A 10,662-nucleotide genomic window follows, 5' to 3' on the forward strand; every position below is an offset into this window, starting at 1 on the left:
CTGCCCTGCTGAAACACATGCGCAGCTACATCGTTTTCCCTCAAGTGGAGGATTTGCCCACAGTGAAAGGTGACTTCTATGCCCTGGGACATATCCCAAACATCATTGGTGCCATTGATGGTACACATGTGGCATTTGTCCTCCCCGCAGGAATGAACAGGTGTACAGAAACCGTAAAAGCTACCATTCGATGAATGTGCAGATGGTGTGTTTGGCAGACCAGTACATCTCCCGTGTGAATGCCAAGTATCCTGGCTCTGTGCATGACGCTTACATTTTGAGGAATAGCAGCGTCCCTTATGTGATGGGCCAACTCCAGAGGCACCGTGTGTGGCTAATAGGTGAGGACAAGGTTGTCCCTAAGGGTTAGTGTATGTCTAACAGTTGTCCCTCGACATTTGCAGGTGACTCTGGTTACCCCAACCTGTCATGGCTACTGACCCCAGTGAGGAATCCCAGGACAAGGGCAGAGGAATGCTACAATGAGGCACATGGGCAAACTAGGAGGATTATAGAACGCACCTTTGGCCTCCTGAAGGCCAGATTCCAGTGCCTCCATCTGACAGGTGGCTCCTTATACTACTCACCGAAGAAGGTGTGCCAGATAATCGTGGCCTGCTGTATGTTGCACAACCTGGCTTTGCGACGCCAGGTGCCTTTTCTGCAGGAGGATGGGCCAGATGGTGGTTTTGTGGCAGCTGTGGAGCCTGTGGACATTGAAGAAGAGGAGGCAGAAGAAGAAGATATCGACAACCGAAACAACATCATCATGCAATACTTCCAGTGAGACACAGGTAAGGAGATGTAACTGCTTCCCACATCTCATACTATTGTTGGCGCTAGCATACGTCTGTCATTTTCACTCAGTGTATGGACCCTGACTTGTTACTTTGCCTTTCCATTTCACAGATCTGGGTCCCACTTTGTGCCCTCAGCTACGTTTACTGCTGGCCTACAGCTGTGTTATATTGGTATGTGAACAAGCACATTGACATTGCTATATTCCAGAGGGTTTGCAATTACACATTAGTGAAAGCACAGACAGACTCCAGATTGTTTTGTTAGGTAGCCTCTCTCTCTGGCCTTCTTTCAGAATTCTGGTTGTAAGGGCTTGTGGGTGATGTGGGAGTGTGCTTTATATTGGATTGGTTGTGTGGGTGTGGTGTGTGTATGTGTGTCAGGTATGTGTATTTTGAATTGTCCAATGTGGTTGTGTTTTGTAAATGTGTGTGTATTTTCAGCGCAGCGGTGTGTACCGCCAATGGAATACCGCGATTGAAAGACCGCCGCGTGGATTCGTGGGTCGTGATACTGTGGGCGTATTCCTGTTGGCGTGACGGTATAGGTTTTGGTATCACCAGTTTAACACTGACCTTTGGTGTGGAGGACTTGTGTGGGTGTCTGTATTGTGGCGGATTCCGAGCTGTGAGTCGTAATACCTGTAGCGGCATTCCGCTGCCGCAACGGTATGTTGGCGGTCTTCTGCACGGCGGAAAGCAGGATTTACCGCCAGGGTTGTAATGAGGGCCTTAGTGTCTAACTATGACCGACTAATCATGAGTCAGACAACGCCTGAAGAAGACACCCACCAGTCATTAACTGTCAGGCACTATAATACATGTCATCATCGTTGGGGCCAGTCTTAAACTGCTGTGTCCGTGGTGTTGCGTCCCAAACTAAAACTTCAAGAACCCTCTGAACATATACCCTACTCTCCCTCCTACCCACCCCCAAGAACCCCTGCGAGTGTAGAACCTCATAAAACAACAACTACTCAAAAGGGAATTTTTTAGGTCTGTAGCTCTTTCCCACACCGACAAATTCAATCCCCTGACAGCCTCTCACTCAGTCAAGGCTGACCACCCCAAGAAGTGGTGGCATCGGATTTACAGTTGAACAATAGACCCGTCTATGGTCACCCAGTCTTCCACAATAAAGTGTATTGCAGCCTCTGCCAGGGCCCAGATTTTGATGCCATACCCATGACTAGTTTAACGCCACGATCCCAGAGACAGTGACAGGCAGGGGGGATTTCAGGCTCCTGTTCTAAATGTGCAATGGCAACCGCAAGGGTATGAGGGGTCTCAGAATCAGTCCCTTGGTCATCACCAGTGGATCTATTTGTGGAGCCCTACTCCAGACCTGCCATCATGCTCTTTTTAAGAGTTATTGCACCTCCATTTTCAGAGTCCAAGAGGCCACCAGGTTACGCTCAGGATCCTCCTATCTCTATGGCATGGTTTCAGACCTCCTTTGCGAGGGGCGCCTCTCCTCTGGATCTAGGGTTTTTCTCTGGATCAAGCCTTGTCCCCTCTAATGGGGGTCTGGTCGGGATTCGCTCCTCAGTCCTGGTTAGCCTGGATCGCTGCTCCAACCATTCCCCGGCCTCTTCAGGGCTTTGAAAGAAGAGCGAATTCCCATAGGACCTTTAGCTTGGCAGAGAATAGTAGCATGTATTGCAGTTGGAGAGGTAGCAATTTAGCTGTCACCGAAGGGAATGTGTGCTGCTGTCGTTGGACCACCCTGGTATAGTCCAGGAATATCATAATTTTGGAATTGTGATACTGCACCTCCCTGAGTTTGTGCACCTCAGTGAGGATCATATTCCTGTCCTGGAAATTTAGAAGCGGGCTATCACCGGCCTCAGAAAAGCACCCGGTGGTGGCCTACCACCCAGCACCAGGGGGCCCATTCGATGATGAAGCAGAGAGATAGCTTGTCTTGGGGCAGGATACTCTGCAGCCACATCCAGAAATCATTGCATGTTGGAGCCCTCAACCCCCTATGGAAATCCTAAAAACCTAAGGTTATTTCTTTGGGCTCAGTATTTATCATCCTCAAGCCATCACACCACCTCCTTAGTTGTGGCTCGAGTCTCTGACATATCTTTTCTGAGGCTTTGGACTGTGTCTTCCAGTTCAGAATCCTGGTCTCTGTCATGATGACTCTGTTGGCCACATTGTAAAGGTCTTGGGGCAGGAGAGAAACCTACAAGTACATCTCACCCACCCTCCCTGTATGAATGAATAGCCAGGAGAAGGGCTGCGTTATCAGGTCTGCTGGCGGGGCTGCCTCCGCCATGGGTGTCACCACTTTGGTATAGTGATCCATCCTTCCCTGTCGGTGAAGTTTTCATTGTTTATCATGGGCCATGGTCTGGATGGTGAGGTGCTGCCACCGTGACTATGACTTGCAGTGGCTCACACAGGAGCGGAGGACTGGTGCAGGTCGGATTGCACATGGGGGCGGGGGCCCCCTCTTTAAGTTGTTTGAAGTGTTCCACTAGATCCACTGGAGGGAAGAGTCTGCAGCCTAACACAGGCAGATCACCAGCCCCTGGATGTTAGGACATAATTGGGCCCATTGGTCAGTCCCCTGCCAGCCCGGGATGCAGTCTCAGTATAGGAATAAGGAGGGGGGCTCACAGACCAAGAGTAGGGTGCCAGTCCGTTACTCCCAAACTCCATCACTGCAAACACAGGATTGACTTACAGTTCCCCCAAATCACCACCCTGTGAAGAGACTCCTCCAGGAAGCCCTCAATATAGCTTCCGTCCAGGCACGTGGGTTTCAGGATGGAGAGGGCTCCCTATTTCGTCCTCTTTCTCTGGTGCATTTTCCTGGCGATTCAGGGGAGCCTCCCCTTCAACGTGTTGCCACAGCTCGCTGTCCACCCTGGTCTTGGGCCTCGGTACTACCTTGTTAGGCAGTGCTGGTATGTGTCATCTTTTGGGCCGCTGCTTCTCTCCTCAAGTTCAGGGGCAAGGCCTCTGGCGCAATCCCACTGCTGAGGCCATCCCCAGGCCCTCAAAGAGCTTGTAGGCCCACCAAGCACCTCTCACGCCCCTTCTTGGGTTCCAGCAAAGAGGGGGGATAATGGGGGCTGGGAGAGGACCAAACTGGGGCATGCGCTCTCTTTGTCCCACCCCAGACCCAGCACTCACCTCTCCACTCCCCTCAGGTGGAGTCAGCCGCCAAGATCCACCAGTGCCTCCCTCCATGGTTTGAGCTTCACTGGCCCCTTCCAGATCCCTCACCGCAATCCCAGGGAGGGCTCCAGCCGTGAGAAAAAGTGCAGGAACTGGTCCACACTGGAGAGACCCCTGTGACTAGTCCCGACCTCCAGAGCCAGCTCCGGAGCGACCACGCAGGCGAAGGCGAGCTGAGGGGCACCAGTGTGGCTCACACGTACTCAGCCCAGGCGGGCACCAGTCGTTCAGGGAGCCCCAATGGCGCAACCCACATGGGTGTCCCCACTGCCCAGATGCCATCAACAGGGGGAGGGGGCCCTTCCGCTCGGCCTGCTGTTCACAAGAAAGGGAAGGCGACTCCATCTTCGGGCTCCTCCCTACAATCGCTCCTTGCTGGGCCTCGGGCCACAAAGTCCTCTTCAATGTCTCCCAGCTCCGGTCGCTGGATGATCTCACCCTCAGTAGCTTTTGGTGGTTGGGGGGAGACCGTGCATCAGTAAGGTGCAGCAGTCATGGGTGATGGAAGGATTTGAGGAAGATTAATGGTGGGCCCGGTATGGAGCGAGCACAAGCATTGCCATCTTGGGCACACCCACGCTAACTTTAATAGTTACGCTCTCAATATTGCTGCTGTAATTACAAACACAGCAATAGTACTTTCAATTAGTTTAATCTTAATTTGAAATAATTTCCATACTGCCGCTCTACTATGCTCTACACCCCTCTAATCAACTCCAAACTACTCTACTCTACTCTACAACACTCCAGTCTATGCCACTCCACTCTACGCCATTCCATTCTATGCCACACTACTGTATGGAACTATACTCCACCACTCTGTACTCCACCCCACTCAATGCCACTACACTCTTCACCACTCTCTCTATGCCACTCCACTCTACACCATGCCACCCTACGCTAGTCTGTCCCACTCCATTCCACTCTACATTACACTACACCATTCTATGCCACACCACTCTATGCCACTGTAATCTGTGTTACTCCACTCCATACCAATTTAATCTACGCCACTCTATGCCACTCTATACTGCTACTTTACACCTCCACAATAAATGCCATGCTACTTAATGCCACTCCATTCCATGCTGGTTCACTCAATGTCAAGGTATTCCAGTCTACATCACTCCACTCTTTGCCACTCTACTCTGCGCCACTTCATTCGACTCTATGCCACTCTGCGTCACACCCACTCTACCTGACACCACTCTACACAGTGCCACTCTACTCTATGCCAGTCAGCTCCACTGTACACCACACCACTCTCCCATCGGCCATACCACTCTACACCACTCTGCACAGTGCCACTCTACATCACTCTATACCACTCTGTTCTATGTCTCTCTACTCTACTCCACAGCACTCCTCTCTAATCAACTTTACGCCACTCCACACCACTCCGCACTACACAGTGCCACTCTAGGGCATTCTATGCCAATCCTTTCTATGCCACACTACTGTATGTTCCTCTATTCCCTCCCACTCTACGCCACACTACTCTATACCAATATACTCTATGCCACTGCACACCACTCCACTCAATGCCATGCCACTCCTCGACTTACTCTATGCCACACAACTCTACATCACTCCATTCCACTCTACTTTACTGTATGCCATTCCACTAACAGCCACTCCACTCTACTCTATGACACTCTCCTCTATGATACTGTACTCTACAGCACTCTATGACACTCTACTCCACTCCAAATCACAGCAGTCTACTACTCCTTCCTATACGCCCGCCACTAACTTTTACCCTTGCTGAGCCACACACCTATACACCATGGCTAAAAGTCATTGGCAAAGCCAAAAAGTCAAAAGCTCTCACATAGGCGAGACCTATCGGCTTTGCCAATGTTTGTTGGAAATAGGGGTGTGCTTAGGATTGGGTGCACATGGGTGTAAGTTTGTAGCATCACAGGTCTGCTGCTGGTTGCTTGAAGCTGCTGGGGGTGGGTTGTCAGTGAGTATTGGCTTCTTGTCACCCAAAGTGGCCACCTGCTGGGACGCTGTAAAAGGAGTCCAGCTTTGTTTGAAGTGGCTGCTGCCTGTTGGAAAATGGATAATAAATAAAATGTGAGCATTTGCCATGAATATGAAAAAGCTGTTTCCGCCCGAACCGGGGACCTTTCGCGTGTTAGGCGAACATGATAACCACTACACTACGGAAACCCATGAGAGCAGCTGTCTCAGAGCTGATCTACAGCTGATGCAGAACTCTGCAGTGTGCAGTGGGTCTTGTTTCTTAGACATGTTTTATGTCTTATAAATATGCCTCAGCAGGGACTCTACCGTCGCTGTTATTTACGAGGCTCTGCTGTTTCTTTCACTTGCATTTCACAGCTTCTCTCCTGCTCTTGAGTCCCTTCTTATTTAAGTCATCCTAAACTTGTGCCGCTCGCTGACGCGGCTCACGGCCTCGTGCTCTGGGTGAATAACCCGCCAGTGATTTATTTAAAGTCGGGGGGTCTATGGTCCCCGTCACCCCCATGCGAGGCTCCTGCAGGGAGCTGCTCCTCTGATGCCAGGGGTGATGCTCAGCATCATCTGATGCACGAAGCCCCCCATCTCTCCTAGGACACAGCATCCTAGGACACAGCATTCACAGGGCTGCAGGGAGGGGCCACCGCCCCCAGCCTGAGTGTTCACGGGTCTGTGTGTTTTTTCCCTGGAGGGGCGAAGCCCTCGCTGTGGTGTCTTCTTTTTCTTTCTCCCCTCACCCCATGTCAGGGATTCCCTTCCCTTTATTGTCGTCAACACTTTTCTGCCACTTGAAGAATGGGCTCCTGACCCGCTATGGATGCCATGAGGTAACATGAGCACTGATGTGTCCTCATCGGGGATGTAGCTCAGTGGTAGAGCGCATGCATTGCATGTATGAGGCCCCGGGTTCAATCCCCGGCCACTCCAGCTTTTATTCTTATTTTTAGCTTCTCGTTAAATCTATTTTTCACTGTTTTCGAATCTTACTGAAAACACGGCATTTTTTCATAACAAGACACAGGTAACTCTCTTTTTCCTGCTCTCGCAAGAGACATTTTACACTCCAGTCACCAACCACTAAAAGAAAGGCAAAATGACGTGTGTGCTGAGAGCTGGAGCTGTTGTTTAAGAAGCAGCCCAGCTCTGCATCTTCGTGTCAAAGTTTTCTCCACAATATAATTATGTGTGTATTTGGTTTTGGAGTCTGTCTTATTTCGACCTGTGGCCACTTCAGAATGGTTCAGGACTGATATAAATCATAGGACCTCGGTGTGGGGGTGCTGCAGCACCCCCAAAATAGTCATGATGGAGTCTAGAAGGTGAATGAGCAATAAAGATGCCTTTAAATTTTGTTTTTATCTTGTCCCATTGGATTTACATTTAGAATGGGAAAAATAAGAATTCCCCTCCTTAGAAAGAGGCCTGGGAGGATCTAAGTCCTCAACCTGGGGTGAAGAAACCTCACCAGACAATGCAGCGCCAGACGGGGGTGACCTTATTAAAGGATTTTAGAGTAGACATCACATTTAGTTTACATTTTCTGCTGTCCCCCGCAGAATGGGCCAATAATGATTTTGTCACCTTGCTCTTAACAGAGGTTTCTAGGTTTTCGGTCATTTTATCCATAGAGACTTCAATAGCCTGTTCCACTGAATTGTGAATGTAGGAACTAAAGCCCTTATCAAAGTTGTCACCCTCGTCATACCTGACATGAATAAGGGGAGAGTCGTCTAATTCCATAGCAAAAGGAAAAAATTTAAATTTATTGGGGAGGAAAGGGTTAAAGAAAGTCAGACGGTGAGGATCGAGAGGAAAAATGAATCGACACGCCCAACAGTTTGTGAACTATCTTGCCTGACGAGGGAAAAAGAGCTGGAAAGGCGGAGTCACTGGCCCCTCCTCCGGTGAGGTAATGTAGAGGAAGGCTGAAGCGAAGAGGAAGCAACACGATGAAAGCGGCACACAGTTGAGCGAGGGGATACGGAGAACGGTCTGAGGAAGCGACCATTAGAGCCGTTACCAGAGCGCGAAGAGTGCGAGCAACAGAACGTTCCGAACGCACACGGAAGGCCCGTCAGCACAAAGCAGTATCTACAAAATTTCAAATGTAATAATATGTAACGAAAAAACCTGTTAAACTAAGTAAATTTAAAAAGTAATAAATATGTGGAGTAGTACTTATCTTGACTGCAAGCAGCAAGAAAAGAGGGCTGGTCGCAGTCAAGTGTTATGGTTATATTGCACACTGTATTATGATTGGTGCTTTTTACGGTACGTTTTGAGTTCCCATTGGCTAATTATTGTCTAGCCGCATGGGAATTGTAGTTTTACTTGACTGCTGTTATTAAATCAAAGCAAGATTAGAAAGCGTAATACTCACCTCCGTGTCTTTAATAAAATTAAGACTTTCCGTCATAAATTGCTAGGGGAAATCTACATTGCTGCCTATTCTTTTAATATCGCAATTGGCAATTGTTTACTTTCTCGGACTGCGAACAGGGGTGTAGGAGCTACTAAGAGGCATATTTAGGAGTCCCTTGCACGGCCGTGGCTTCACTTTAGCGTAATTTTTTTTTACGCTAAGGTGGCCTTTTCCCCGTGCCATATTTACAAAATGGCACAATGCATGCATTGCGTCACTTTGTAAACTCTTGCGCCACATTATGCTTGCGCCAGGAAAAATGTATGCGGGGGGTGTTCTAGCGCTAGGAGGCCCACCAAAAATAGCTTAGTAAAATGTAACAGATTTCACTGCACCATTTTTGGCGTAATTTTTAACGCCTGCTGAGAGCATGCGTTAAAATGATGCACCCATAGATACCTCTGGGGCTCCTTGCACTTTGCTACACTAATGTCAACATTTTTGATGCTACTGTACCAAAGCACCACAATAGCGTCAAAACATTTGACGCTATTGTGCTAATGACTTCCATGGTGCACCACGTTTTCATAAATATGAGCTTACATTTCTGGGGAAGGGAAGCAGGAACAGCTTTGGGGACTTTACCAATGACCCTATACCAGTGGTTCCTAACATGTGGTCCAAGCACCCAGGGGTCCGCAAAGCCTCCTCAGGGACTGCTTAGAAAATCAACTAATATTAACAAATCAATAAAGCGTATATAAATAAAGTGTCTAAATGTACAATTGAAAATTTCGAAACGTACTGTAAATGTCAAGGAATTTGAAGTTGGTGGCTATAAATTAAATGAGTATCCTCAGATTAATGTGTGGGAGCCATGCAGGTGCATCAAACAGAATATAGTATGAACGATGTGTGGCTTCAACTGAATTTAGAAACACTCAAACATTCCTGTTAAAATATTCATTTTTATTTTATTTGTTTGCAAATTAAATAAAATGAGTAATCATTTGTGTATGTGTTTGACAGAATGCTTCTTTTATATTTTTAGTATTGTTTTGCAGTTCAAATCATCGATAATGTATAGGCCAGTGTCCCCAGCTTCCAGTAATGATTGAGTGGGGGGGTCCCCAAATTCCAATAATGATTCAGTGGGGGGTCCCTGAGTTCCAGTAATGATAAAGTAGGGGTCCACAGAAGTCACAAGATTGGGAACCACTGCCCTATACAAAATTCCCCTGCTCTGAGAGTCTCAGGGTTAGATAAATGTATACAGTTGAATAGTTCTGATGTGGAATAGTCAGGAAGGAGGGCATGTCATCACAGTCAAGTGTGCTTCATTATCAGAATAATCAAAAATGAAGTAATTAAAAAATTAGTCCAAATTTAAAAATTCAAAAATATTTTTGCTCTAGGTCAATTTAGAGGATTGTCAACTTATTTCACTTAAAACTGTAGTGTGATTGGCTGGGACACCAGAAGAGGCTCCCCAGCAATCGTGGTGCTGCTTTCATGCTAAAGCTAGCATGAAAGCAGCATCAGGACTGGCCTGAGAGGCAGTGTCTGGCACTCAGACACAACCCTGGGGAGAGTGCACTTTCTCCAGTCCAGCTGTGTACACAGCTGGCCCGGAGAAACCTAAGTGCACATGTGTGTTTAGTACGGCTGTCTTAGGCCATCCAAACACACATGCGCCCTTAGTGTACTAAATTCCTCATCCCTCTCCTACCTCCCATTGTCCAGCCCTGCCGCTCCCAGCTCCTGCTGCCTTAACCAGCAGCAGAATAATAAAACGTTATTCAAATATTGTTTTATTTTTCTGCAGCTAGCTCTTAGCCAGTGGGGCGACGCTTCTTTGCCTTTACGGAGGAGCCGCCCCTGCTTAAGTTACCAATACGTAGGGTTATCAAGCCCTAAGGCACGGTGTTGTATATTGAAAAGCAGGTGTGTATTTTTATATGTCCTAGCAGTAGAAACCCCAATTTGTTTTTTTTACTGTAGTAAGGCTAATTGCCCCATTGGCAAGCACAGGTTTACAAGCTAGCAACTCAGCTTAATGGGTCTACTAAAGTTGGTACTTCAAGGCATCAAAGGAATCTTTGGATTAAACCTGACTTGAAGTCCAAGTCAAATTTATGTACCTTTAGAGTAAAAGACACCTTTAGAAAGTTGCCACTCTCTTGCCCAAGTTTTCCAGTAGCCATTTGCAGACACTGGCCGCAACATAGCCTTCTGCCTTCCCGAGGAGTTATCAGGAAGGCACACAATAGAGGTTACCTCTCCTTGGCTGAAACTCACACAAGTGTGAACCCCAAAAAGCAGGAT

General features: G+C 48.0%; 1 non-coding gene across 1 annotated transcript; it reads left to right on the forward strand.

Annotated features, from left to right (window-relative positions):
* The first annotated feature begins 6,830 nt into the window (after nt 1–6,830).
* Nucleotides 6,831–6,902, forward strand: TRNAA-UGC (transfer RNA alanine (anticodon UGC)). The gene has a single exon. It is a non-coding gene; the product is annotated as a tRNA-Ala (tRNA).
* Nucleotides 6,903–10,662: the final 3,760 nt, after the last annotated feature.

Source organism: Pleurodeles waltl, chromosome 4_2, assembly GCF_031143425.1.
Source record: "Pleurodeles waltl isolate 20211129_DDA chromosome 4_2, aPleWal1.hap1.20221129, whole genome shotgun sequence".
Lineage (NCBI taxonomy): Eukaryota > Metazoa > Chordata > Amphibia > Caudata > Salamandridae > Pleurodeles > Pleurodeles waltl.